The 13,806-nt window shown below is 41.3% G+C and overlaps 1 pseudogene; it reads left to right on the forward strand.

Annotated features, from left to right (window-relative positions):
- The first annotated feature begins 8,569 nt into the window (after positions 1-8,569).
- Positions 8,570-10,437, forward strand: LOC102435380 (annotated as a pseudogene).
- The last annotated feature ends 3,369 nt before the right edge of the window (positions 10,438-13,806 follow it).

The following is a 13,806-nucleotide window of genomic DNA, read 5'->3' on the forward strand; positions in this document are numbered from 1 at the left end:
AAAAAAAAAAAAAGACACATTAAGCCAGACATTTTTAGAGCATTTCACCCCAAAGAAGCAGAATATACATTCTTCTCAAGTGCACATAAAACATTTTTCAGGATAGACAACATGTTAGGACACAAACAAGTGTCAATAAATTAAGAAGATTGAAATGACAAGACCACAATGATTTTAAACTAGAAATCAATTACAAGAGAAAATTTAAAAAAACACAGAGACTAAATAACACATTACTAAACATGAAGGGGTTAACAAGATCAAGAAAGAAATCAGCCAAGACCGGTTTGGCTCAGTGGATGGAGCGTCGGCCTGCGGACTGAAGGGTCCCAGGTTCGATTCCGGTCAAGGGCGTGTACCTTGGTTGCAGGCACATCCCCAGTGGGAGGTGTGCAGGAGGCAGCTGGTTGATGTTTCTCTTCATCTATGTTTCTGACTCTCTCTCTCCCTCCTTTCCTCTCTGTAAAAAATCAATAAAAATATATATAAAAAAGATTTAAAAAATAAAAATAAAAAAAATTTAAAAAAAGAAAGAAATCAAAAGTTACTGGGAGACAAATGAAAATGAAAATACAACAACCCAAAATCTATGAAACAGAGTGAAAGCAATTCAAAGAGAGAAATTATTAGCAATATAACCTCAAGACACAAGAAAAGCCTCAAATAAAGAATCTAACCTTACACCTAAAGGAACTAGAAGAACAATAAAAAACAAAGCCTAAATTTACTGGAAGGAAGGAAATAAAGATCAGAGAGAAAATAAAAGTCTTAAAAAAATTAATGAAACCAAGATCTGGGTCTTTGAAAAGATAAAGTTTCACCAACCTTTAATCAGACTTCTCAAGAAATCTGCTTCTTTGAGAAGATTCAACAATGTTTAACCAGATTTATCAGAGAGAGAGAGAGAGAGGATTAAAATAAATAAAATCACTGAGCCACACCAGCTGGGCTCAGTAAAAAAATGACAATGAGGTATCAACTCACACTTCTCAGAATAGGTACCATCAACAAATGACAAGTACTGGTGAGGATGTGGTGAAAAGGGAACCCTAGTACACTGCTGGTGGGAATGCAGACTGATGCAGCTATTATGGAAAACAGTATTGAGTTTCCTCAAAAAATTAAATATGGAACTTCCATTTCACCCAGTAATCCCACTTCTAGGGACATATCCTAAGAAACCCAAAACACCAATCAGAAAGAATATTTGCATCCTATTTTCATAGCAGCATTATTTACAATAGCTAAGATTTGGAAACAGCTCAAGTGCCCATCAGTAAATGAGTGGATAAAAATGCTGTGGTACATTTACACCATGGAACACTATGCAGCAATAAAAAAGAAGGCTCTCTTAGCCTTTGAGACAGCATGGAGTGACCTGGAGAGTGTTATGCTAAGCAAAGTATCACATGATCTGACTCATATGTGGAATCTAATGAACAAAATAAACTGATGAACAAAATTGATCCAGAGGCATAGAAGCATGGAACAGACTGTCAAATCTCAGAGAGAAGATGTGGGTGGGTGAGTGGGTGGGTGGGAAGAGATCAACCCATGAACTTATATGCATACATACAAAACCCATGGACACAGATAATAGTATGGCAAAGGACTGGGATTAGCCAGAAGAGGTCAAAGGGGATAAAAGAACATATGTAATATTTTAAAGAACAAAGATTTTTTAAAAATAAATAAAATCAGAAATGAAAGAGAAGTGTCAATTGACACTATGGCAATACAAAGAATTATATAAAAATACTGCAAATAATTATATTCCAATAAATTGGACAATCTGGAACAAATTGATAAATTTCTAGAAACATGATCTTCCAAGACTGAACAAAGAAGAAACAGAAAAATCAATCTCTACCAATGAAATGAAAGCAGTAATACAAAAAACTTCCAACAAACAAAAGTCCTAGACTGAATGAATTCATTGGTGAATTTTACAAAACATTTTCAGAAGAATTAACATTTATGCTTCTCAAACTGTTCCAAAAATTTGAAAAGGTGGAAAGGCTCCCAAGTTCACTTTCTGAGGCCCACATTATCCTGATTCCAAAATCAGACAAAGACATTATAATAAAAATTATAGGACAAAATTCCTGATGAACATATATGCAAAAATCCTCAACAACATATTAGCAAACAGAATTCAGTAATATATTAAAAATATCATGCACCATGATCAAGAAGGATTTATTCCTGAGAAGCAAGTTTGGTTCAATATCCACAAATCTATTAATGTGACACCACATAAACCAAATGAAGGATAAAAATTATATAATCATATCAATAAGTTCTCAAAATAATTTAACAAAATCCAACACCCATTTATGACAAAGACACTCAGTAAAGTGGAAATAGAGGGAACACACCTCTGTATAATAAAGGCTATATATGACAAACCCAAAGCTATATCATACTCAATGAAGAAAAGCTAAAATCATTTTTCTTAATAACAGGAACAAAACAAGGATGTACACACCACTTTTATTCAACATAATATTGGAAGTCCTGTAGTCCTAGCTATAGCATTCAGGCAAGGGAAAGAAATAAAAGTCATCTAAATTATAATGGAAGTAGTAAAACTTCATTATTTTCAGATGACATGGTACTGAATAGAGAACTCCAAAAAGATACCACCAAAAAACTACTAGAACTAATAAATAAATTTAGTAAAGTAGCAAGATACAAAATTAATATTTAAAAATTGATTGCATTTTAACAGCAATAATGAACTCTTAGAAAGAAAATTTAAGAAAAAAATACCAATTACAATTACATGAAAAACAAAATAAAATCCCTAGGAAGATATTCAATCAAGGAGGTAAAAGACCTGTACTTGGACCTAGCTGGTTTGGCTCAGTGGATAGATTGTCGGCCTGCAGACTGAAGGGTCCCAGGTTTGATTCTGGTCAAGGGCATATACCTTGGTTGTGGGCACATCCTCAGTAGGGGGTGTGCAGGAGGCAGCTGATTGATGTTTCTCTCTCATTGATGTTTCTAACTCTCTATCCCTCTTCCTTCCTCTCTGTAAAAAATCAATAAAATATATTTGGGAAAAAAAAAAAGACCTGTACTTGGAAAATTATGACATTAAAGAAAGAAACTGAAGAAGATACAAATAAGTGGGAAAAACACACATGTTTGAATAAGATGATTAACATTGTTAAAATGTCCATATCATCCAACGCAATCTATAGATTCAATGTGTTATCTATCAAAATACCAATGGCATTTTCCACAGAACTAGAATACTCCAAAAATTTATATGGAACCACAAAAGACCTCAAATACAGAAATCTTGAGAGGAAAAAACACACACACAAAGTCGGAGGTAACATGTTACCTGATATCTATACTAATAATAGACAAATATGGAAATTGTCCATCTGCAACGCCCACAGCCAATCAGGAGTGAGTATGCAAATTAATCCGACAAAGATGGCAGTCCTGTGGGCAGTGCACATGCGAGCAGGCGCCGAGTGGCCGGGGGTGAGGTGGGATGCCTGCCCTGATGTGGCGGGCATCCATGGGACCCCGTCCGTTCCAAGCCTGTGGCCAGTGTGTGTGTTCGCAGAGTAGCCAGGGTCCTGGGGACGCCACTGGAGTTTCCGGTCCTGTCAGCCGGGCCTGGCGGTAGCTAGAGTTGCCAGTCCTTTTGATTTCTGCAGCCCCTGGTCTGGAAACGGAAACCAAGAGCATGGGGGAGCACCAGGAATTCTGGGAATCGTAGTTCTGGTGTCAGACGCATTGTGGGATCTCCTAGACACTAGAACAAAGTGAGCATGGAGCAATTTACTGTTGCGGATGGGGGATGGAGGGAAATCAAAGGTGAGAGACATAAGTAAAGTCAGAGTGTCGAGGAATAATTAAAAGGAAGATATCCTGCAACTTCTAGGAAATCTCCACCAATGGAGCAAAGAAAAAAAAAAGCCTCTATTATTCAGTGAGCACCAAACCAAACTTGGTTGGGGTCTCAGACAATTTGCTTCTATGATTGTAAAGATAGACAGAAACTCCCGGATTGGAGAGGGCTCCCCTGAGGGCTCCCAGATTGGAGAAGGTGCAGGTCGGACTGAGGGACCCACCCCCCATGCACGGATTTTGTGCACTGGGCCCCTAGTCAAACTATAATACAACACTGTAATAATCAAAACAATATGGTTCTACAGAAAAACAGACACACAGGTCAATGGATGAGAATAGAGAGCCCAGAAATATACTCATATGGTCAATTAATATATGACATAGAAGGAAAGAACATACAATAGGGTAAAGACAGTCTATTCAATAAGTAGTGGTGGGAAAATTGAAAAGATACAAGAAAAAAATAAAACCAGACCACACTCTTACACCATACACAACATAAACTCATAATAGATTAAAGACTTAAATATATAATCTGAAACCATAAAATTCCATAGGCAGTGAGTTCTTTGGCATTGGTATTTTTTTAAAAAATACATTTTTATTGATTTCAGAGAGGAAGGGAAAGGGAGAAAGAGATAGAAACATTAATGATGAAAGAGAATCATTGATTGGCTGCCTCCTGCACACTCCCTACTGGGGAATCAAACCTGCAACCCAGGCATGTGCCCTGACCTGTGAATCAAACCATGACCTCCTGGTTTATGGGTAGATGCTCAACCACTGAGAAACACCAGCTGGGCCTTGACATTGCTCTTAGTAATAATATATATACATATATATATATATATATATATATATATATATATATATATAAAATCAGGAAGGAAAACAGAATAAAAATAAACAAATGGGACTACATCAAACTAAAAAGATTTTGAATAGCAAGGAAATCAACAAAACAAAAAGACAACCTACTGAATGGGGGAAGATATTCACTAATGACGTATCCAATAAGAGGATAATGTCCAAAATTTATAAAGAACTTTTACAACTCAGCACCAACCTCCCTCCAAACAATCTAATTAAAAAGTGGGCAGAGGACCTGAATAGACACTACTACAAAGAGGACATACAGATGGCTAATAGACATGAAAAAATGCTCAACATCACTAATCATCAGATAAATGTAAATGAAAACCACAGTAAGGTGTCTCCTCACACTGTTGGGAATGGCTATCATCAATAAATCAACAAACTATGAGTGTTTGCAAGAATTTGGAGAAAAAGGAAACCTGGGGCACTGTTGGTGGGACTACACATTGATGCAGCCACTATAGAAAACAGTGGGGAGGTTCCTGAAAAAAATTAAAAATTCAACTACCTTATGACCCAGCACTACCACTACTTGGTATATATTTGAAAAAATCCAAAACACTAATTCAAAAAGATATATACACAACTGTGTTCATGGCAGTGTTATTTACAATAACCAAGATATGGAGCAGCCAAGTGTCCATTGATAAATGATAAAAAAGCTATGGTACATATATACAATGAAATATTAGTCAGCCATAAAAAATAATGAAATTTCAACATTTTTTTCAATATTTTTGATATCATGGATATACCTAGAGGGTATTATGCTGAGTGAAATAAGTCAGTCAGAGAAAGGCAAATACCATATGATTTCACTTATACATGGAACCTTTAAATACAAAATAGAAACAGACTCATAGATACAGAGAACAAACTGATGATTGCCAGATGGGGGCTGGGTGAAAAGGGTGAAGGGATTAAGAAGTACAAACTGGTAGTTACAAAATAGTCAAGGGAATGTATACTGAATGATGCAATAGCTACATATGGTGCCAGGTGGGTGCTTGAATTATTAGAGGGATCACTTTGTAAATTATATGTAGTTGTCTAACTACTATGCTGAACACCTGAAACTAATAAAAATAATACTGAATGTCAACAGAAAAAATAATCAAAAGAGTTATATAGTAGGTTACACATCAAAAAAGAAATGGTGCGTGCATGTGTGTGTGTGTGTGTGTGTGTGTATGTGTGTGTAAGTTTGTGGTGTGCATGTGCACATGTGTAATGACCTGTGAGCAACAAAGGGGTTGAAGGCTTTTGTGCAGGGTGATGACAAACACTGATTGAATTTCATGGACTGTGATCTAAGAGCTACTTCTTTGGTTTTAAAAGGAATTGGTTATTAAGCAATGAGAACTTTCAATGTGGAGTTCTGTAATTATTATGATCTCCCTTCGAACACCTGCATTTTCTACATGTATATTTTTAGTAGAAGTGCCTGTACAAACAGAATTAGTGTCCTTCTGCCCAAAGTCCTCTCTACCTTCATTCACTGTTTCCTGTCATCTTCATTCAGTAAACAGTCATTCCACTTACCTTGTAGTGAAATGTTTATTTTAAGAAAAGTTATTTTAAATTACTAGGTATACGCATCTTCTTTAAAAAAAGACACAGTTCATAAACAAGTGTTGCATGAATGTTTGAATTAATGGAAATTCAACATTTGGATATATGTTTCTCTATTTGGGATTGTAATGCCAGGAAATGTCAAGACATCCCCAAGTTGTTGTTTTTTTAGGGTCTTCACCTCATTCCTGCCAACCTAATCCCACTTATTCAACACCAAGTATTGCTAGAACACCTATTACACATAAGAAAAATATTAAAGTCATGAGTCATTCCTCACTGCATTTATAGTGTAGTGGGGAAACCAGCAAGCAAACTGAAATTACAAGAGAAGGTATGGTGACTACCATAATTAGATACTCACAGAATTCTAAGGAAGCCAAAGGAGGGTACTTAGCATTTATGGAATAGTCAAAGCAAGCTACCTAGAGGAGGAGCCTTATGGGCAGAGTGCTGAGAAACTTTACTACTATTATCAGCCAAGCCTTTCAATTCAAATCTTCCTTCCCAAAGCTACTTCCAGGTATTTCCATAATCCAACCCAAGTTATTGCTTAATTTGAATATTAAAATCTGTCATACTGAATTCTAAATTAATTTAGCTTTGTCATAGTTTATTTAAAAAGTAGTTAACAGTAGTTATCCAACAAGCATTCATTGAGCAACTATTGTATGCCAGGTATTGTATTAAGTGTCTATGCTCTAAAAATGAGTGAGACACAATTCCTGTACAAACATCCAGTTATAAAATGCCATCCTCCTATATAATAAAAGCCTAATTTGCAAATTGTCCCCTTGGGCAGTCGTTCCACCGGGAGTTTGACCGCTTGCTATGATGTGCACTGACCACCAGGGGGCAGAGCGGAACACGGAAGGTGTTGGCGACACAGAGCTGGCAGTGGGCAGCAGTAGAGGTGCTGTCAGCCCTGATAGGCCCCGACAAGAGCGAGACCATGGTGGGATGGTGGAGCAAGTGAGCAGGTGGCACCAGGCCAAGGTAGGTGCAAGTGGGGGCCGATTGCCCCACAGACAGCAATCAGCAGTGGCAAAAGGGGGCGGGGCTGCCGCCCAGTTCCAAGATGCTGAGGGAGCCAGGCAGGGGGCCTGGCCCCAATCGATCACCCCGCAGGCGGGATGGTGGAGCAGGTGAGGGGGCAGTGCCAGACCATGGCGAGGTGCCAGGCAGGGCTGTGGGGCTGCGAGGCTGGGGGTGCGAGTTGGGGCTGAGAGCTTGGAGGCACGAGCTGGGGCCTGATTCCCACAGGCCACTTTGAGGGACCCCACTCATGCATGAATTCATGCACCAGGCCTCTAGTGGGGATATAATATACAACGTAGGGAACAGAGTCAATAATTCTATATAATAAAAGCCTAATATGCTAAGAGTCCAGTTGTCCAGTAGTCCGTTCAACCAATCAAAGCGTAATATGCTAATGATATGCTAAGGCTGCTCAACTGCTCGCTATGATGTGCACTGACCACCAGGGGGCAGACAGTCAACCAGTCAACCAGTCGCTATGACATGCACTGACCACCAGGGGGCAAACGCTCCCCAGTAGGTTAGCTTGCTGCTGGGGTCTGGCCAATTGGGACTGAATGAGACGGGCCAGACATGCCCTGGAACCTCCCACGGTCCCTCCCTGGCTGGCCAACTTCCCATATCCCTCCCCAGTCCTAATTGTTCACCTGTGGTGTCCCTCGGCCTGGCCTGCACCCTCTCGCAATCTGGGACCCCTCAGGGGCTATCAGAGAGCCGGTTTCAGCCTGATCCTGAGGGCCAGGCCAAGGGATCCCACTGGTGCATGCACCAGGCCTCTAGTACTGTAATAACTATGTACCTTGACAGATGGTTATTAGATTTATTCTGGTGAACATTCTTTAAGTTACATAAATGTTTAATAAGTATGTTGTATACCTGAAACTAATATGATATTGTATGTCAACTATAATTAAAAATAAAATTAAAAAAATAAAGTATAAAAGAACTAGGTTTCTGGTAATGTAATTTAAATAAATCAAAATTAATTTTAAAACCAAAAATTGACACAGTTTCTGTACCAAAGAATGGAAAAAACAACCCTTCAAATAATTAGTAATTAATGTGTAAGTACAGTAATTATAATATGTAAAGTTGCTTTTACAATCACAAAGAAAGTACATGTAACCCGTTGCATTTAAAGTGGGAAGTATAAGAAGTGAGAGGCTATTACAGGCCTCCACTTCCTCCCCTGCAGTCTCTTCTTTGTGCAATGGATGGCATTGTCCCAGACAAAGCAATTGGTACAAAGCAGAAATTGGATAAGCTCTTCTCTGGTTGCATCACTGACGGACCCTTTATCTGAGCAGTAGCAACTCAGTCTCTGCAGCAAATGGAAATGACAACAAGAAGTTCAAAGGTGACAACAGAAGTGCAGGCTTGTCTTCCAGAGTGATTCGCATCTGGAAGCTTCCCAGTGATGTCACTGAGGGCGAGGTCATTTCCCTGGGACTGCCCTTTGGGAAGGTCACCATTTCCTGATGCTGAAAGGGAAAAAACAGGTCTTCATTAAGAAAAACATGGAGGAGGCAGCCAACACCATGGTGAACTACACCTTGGTGACACCCAAGCATCTTGGCCAGCCAATCTATATCCAGTTCTCCAACAACAAGGAGCTGAAGACGCACAGCTCACCCAACTAGGTACAGGCCCAGGCAGCCTTGCAGGCGGTGAACTGTGATCAGTCCGGAACCTGGCACTTGCTGCCTCGGTCCTGGCTATGGATGCTGGGATGGTGATGGCTGGCCAGAGAATGGTGCTCAGGATCATTGTGGAGCCCTTCTTCAACTCAATAACCCTGGACGTGCTTCACCAGATCTTCTCCAAGTTTGGCATAGTTCTGAAAATCATCACTCTCACCAAGAACAACCAGTTCCAGGCACTGCTGCAGTATGCCAAACCATGAGTGCCCAGAAGGCTAAGCTGTCACAGGACAGGCAGAACATCTACAATGCTTGCACAAACTCCATATATACTTTTCTCCTCTCACCAGCCTCAATGTCAAGTACAACAATGACAAGAGCCGAGTCTACACCACTCCTACCCTGCCCTCTAGTGACAGCCATGCCTCACTGGATCAGACCATGGCCCCGGCCATGGGCCTTTGGTGCACCTGCTATCATGTCAGTTTCTCCATTGGCAGGAGCTGGTTCTCCTCTCACTTTTGCAATTCCTCAAGCTGCAGGCCTTTCTTTTCCCAATGTGCACGGGGCCCTGGTCCCTCTGGCCACCCCTTCAGTGGCAGCGGCTGGCCAGATCGCCATCCCAGGCCTTCAGGGGCTGGAAATTCTGTTATGCTGGTCAGCAACCTTATCCCCCAGAAGTCACACCCCAAAGCCTCTTTATTCTTTTCGGTGTGTATGGCTATGTGCAGTGGGTGAAGATTTTGTTCAATAAGATGGAGAATGCTCTGGTGCAGACGCTGGAGGGAAGCCAGGCCTAGCTGGCAATGAACCCCTCAAAGAACACAAGCTGCAGGGAAACCCTGTGCACATCATGCTCTCCAACCATGAGAACATGCAGCTGCCCCCTGAGGGCCAGAGGGACCAGGACCTCACCAAGAACTATGGGAACTCACTTCTGCGCGGCTTCAAGAAGCCAGGCTCCAAAAACTTATAGTATTTCTTCCCGCCCTCAACCAACCTGCACCTTTCCAAGATCTCGCCTTCCATATCCGAGGACAACCTCAAGATCCTCTTCTCCAGCAACAGCGGAATTGTCAAAGGGTTCACGTTCTTCCAGAAGGATTACAAGATGGCGCTGATCTAGATGAGTTCAGTGCAGGAGGCCATCCAGGCACTCATCCACCCGCACAACCACGACCTGTGAGAGAACAGCCACCTGGGAGGACAAGGGCTCTTAAACTTTCAAGGTTTTTTTTTCCCTGCAAATTATAGACCAGAGTTTTTGTTTTTGTTTTTGTCTGCCTCTACAGCTGGCACACATTAAGGTGGCACAACAGCTCTTGAGTCTTAACTGTCTCCTTTACCTTGTGTAGTCCTGCACTCAGGGGTCCCAGGGGCTTCCCTGTGCATAGACCTTGTGCTGGCCGACCCCTCTTCCTGGGGCCTGGACTCCTGAGTGTTCGTGTTTGCATGGGGACAAGGGTTTAAATATAATTTTTGTACCTGTTGTAAGACATGAGGGGCAGCAAGCACTGTTTTTTACGGTGTCACATGTATATTTTGATGTCAGCAATTATAGGCTCAGTATTGTAATGTGGAGCATTGCACATTCCACTGCCTGCCTTATGGCTTGTAATGTTGAGAAAATTGAATTAAAGTGATTTTATAACAAACCTTCCCTTTTCTGCAGGCTTTCTGTTCACACTGTAGAAGGCAGTTTGGCCATCCTGTACTGGAGTTAAATAAATTCTCTCTATCCTGGTAAGAAAAAAAAAAAGAAGTGAGAAAGGCAAGAAAGGCCCCATACATGAGGCAACAGTTAAACTTAGTAGGTTGTGTAGGAGGTAATCAGAGGTATGAAACACTTTTATTCAAATTAAGAATGTTCCATTCTATCCCTAGTATTTCTGATGGTATTTAAATTATGGATAATTATTGAAATTTATAAAATTACTTTGCTATAACTTTTGAGACAATGATACAATGATCCCTTTAGTCAAGTAATGTGATTGATTTCATTGATAAATTTTCCACTATTGAACCATTCTTAAATTCCTGGAATAAACCTATTTGATCATGGTTTATTTCTTTAAATTCACAGTAGATATACTTGCATAAAATTTTATATAGAATTTTGAAATCTATGTTTATAAGTAAAGTAGGCCTATATTTTCTTATGTGTTGTGCTGTTTTTCATGGCTGTTGAAATCAGGTTAACACAAACTTCAAAAAATAAATTGGCAGCTCCTTTTCTTTTTTCCATAAACAACTCTATTATTGGTTATTTTTCTATGAGCATATCCTATTTTGTGAATGTGTTTCTTTCCTGTTATTATTATTGTTGTGTTGCTATTATTTCCCTGGTTCCCAGCCCAGGTTGCAGACTATATATATATATATATATATATATATATATATGGTTCAGGCCGAATCCCTCTGCCAGGGACTGAACCTCCTTGGATGCTGGGTAGTGGACGAAGAAGATATGAGAAGTCATCTATACTAATAAAAGGGTATTATGCTAATTAGATGTCTTCTGGACGACCTTCCAGACATCCTTCCCAACAAAGCCGCGGTGGCTGCGAAGCCTGGAGAGAGATGGCTTGGCAGCTGCCGCGGCTCCAAGGCCCAGAGAGAGCCACGGCGAGCCAAAAGTCCCGCTTCTGTGTGAGCTGCACAGGAAACACCTTTTGCCTTCAATACTACGGCGACTCTTCTTGGCATTGACTCCACAAGATGCTGAAAGGTGATGGGAGGAATCTGACACCATGCCTGATGAATAGCACTGTCCAGTTCTGTGAGATTTGATGGTTGTGGAACCAGCTGCCTGATGGCTCTTTTAACTTCGTCCCACAAATGCTCAATTGGATTGAGATCTGGTGATTGTGGGGGCCACCTAAACAAGGTAAAGTCTCCCTCATGTTCTTGAAACCACTCCTGGACAATACGAGCACCGTGGCATGGCGCACTGTCTTGTTGGAAGAAGCCATCTCCATTGGGATACGCCATCAACATGGTAGGATGAACTTGATCAGCAATGATATTTAGGTATGTTGTGCTATTCAGATGTTGTTCCACATGAATTAAAGGGCCCAAATCATGCCAGGAAAACATGCCCCAAACCATAACACTGCCCCCACCAGCTTGAAGGGTTGTACTCATGCATGTGAGGTGCATGCTTTCATGCTGTTTCCGTCAAATTCTCACTCTGCCATCTGCATGATGCAACTGGAAACATGATTCATTGAACCACATGACTTTTTTCCAATGCTCGACTGTCCAATCCTTGTGTTCCTGTGTGAATTGGAGACATTTTATCTTGGTAACTGCAGACAGCAAAAGTGTTCGAACAGGCCTTCGGCTTCCATATCCCATACAATGCAGTGTACGGCTAATTTGCCTACAAACGTCAGGTGGTCATAATAATCTGGCCACTCATGTTCACATATATCCCACGTTCAAAGGCTGTTAAATTGTGTTGTTTACCCATATCTTCAGAAAAAAAATCACTTCTACTGTCATGGTAAACAGCCTGCTTTCCTATTTCTAATGGTCTGGCCCTCTAGTAACTTCAGCACGAAATTATAGCTAATTTGCTTACAAACTTCAGGTGGTCATAATAATCTGGACACTCAGTATATATATATGAGTTACTTTATTATATTACTTACTAGTAGCCCAGTGCACGAAATTCATGCACTGGGGGGTGTCCCTCAGCCCAGCCTGCACTTTCTCCAATCTGGGACCCCTCTTGGGATGTCCAACTGCTGGTTTAGGCCTGATCTCACAGGCAGTCAGACATCCCTCTCACAATCTGGGACTGCTGGCTCCCAACTGCTCTCCTGCCTGCCTGCCTGATTTCCCCTAACCACTTCTGCCTGCCAGCCTGATCACCCCTTAACCACTCCCCTGCCAGCCTGATTGATGCCTAACTGCTCCCCTGCAGGCCCAGTCACCCCCAACTACCCTCCCCTGCAGGCCCAGTTGCCCCTAACTGCCCTCCCCTGCTGGCCTGATTGCCCCTAACTGCCCTCCCCTGCCGGCCTAGTCTCCCCTAACTGCCCTCCCCTGCTGGCCTGGTCACCCCCAACTGCCCTCTCCTGCAGGCCCGGTTGCCCCCAACTGCCCTTCCCTGCAGGCCCGGTTGCCCCCAACTGCCCTCCGCTGCTGGCCATCTTGTGGCCACATAGGGGCGGCCATCTTGTGTGAGGATGTGGTGGTCAATTTTCATATTACCTCTTTATTATATAGGATTATATAGGATGCATTCTATATCTTTATTGTTTTGTTCACATGATCCACTTTGGACTTAGAAAACTGAATTAAAGCATCCTACTTCTAGTCTATGCTATAGACTAGACCAGAATTACTAGGATAGAAGAAAAAGCCTTTCTTTTTCTTCACTGTGGCCTTCCACAATTTATAAGAAGCACCTGATAAATTAAACCTCAAGATTGTTAGCTCCTCTGATTCAAACAGCCCCTCTTTCAAACTGCAAGACAAGTTACTCTCAAGGCTACATTCTTGCAAACCTCTCCTACCTGTTGTTTTTCACAACTCTGGGATAGTTAATAAAAAGTTTCCTACCTTCTTTCTCTTCAAACAAGATTCTTTTGAACTCTTCAAAACCTTTACTCTAAGAACATTTTACAGGCTTAGGAAAAATACTGATAAGACACCTCCCTAGGACATCTGCCCAAATTGTTTCCTGAAGAACCAGCAAACTTTTCAAGGACAACCCCCCTGATGTCTGCTCAACTCCAACCCCAAAATCCCCCTCCCTTCCTTATCACCTAGCAACAGCAGCCAAGGCTTTAAAAGGGGG

This window comes from Myotis lucifugus, unplaced genomic scaffold (genome assembly GCF_000147115.1).
Source record: "Myotis lucifugus unplaced genomic scaffold, Myoluc2.0 scaffold_7, whole genome shotgun sequence".
Lineage (NCBI taxonomy): Eukaryota > Metazoa > Chordata > Mammalia > Chiroptera > Vespertilionidae > Myotis > Myotis lucifugus.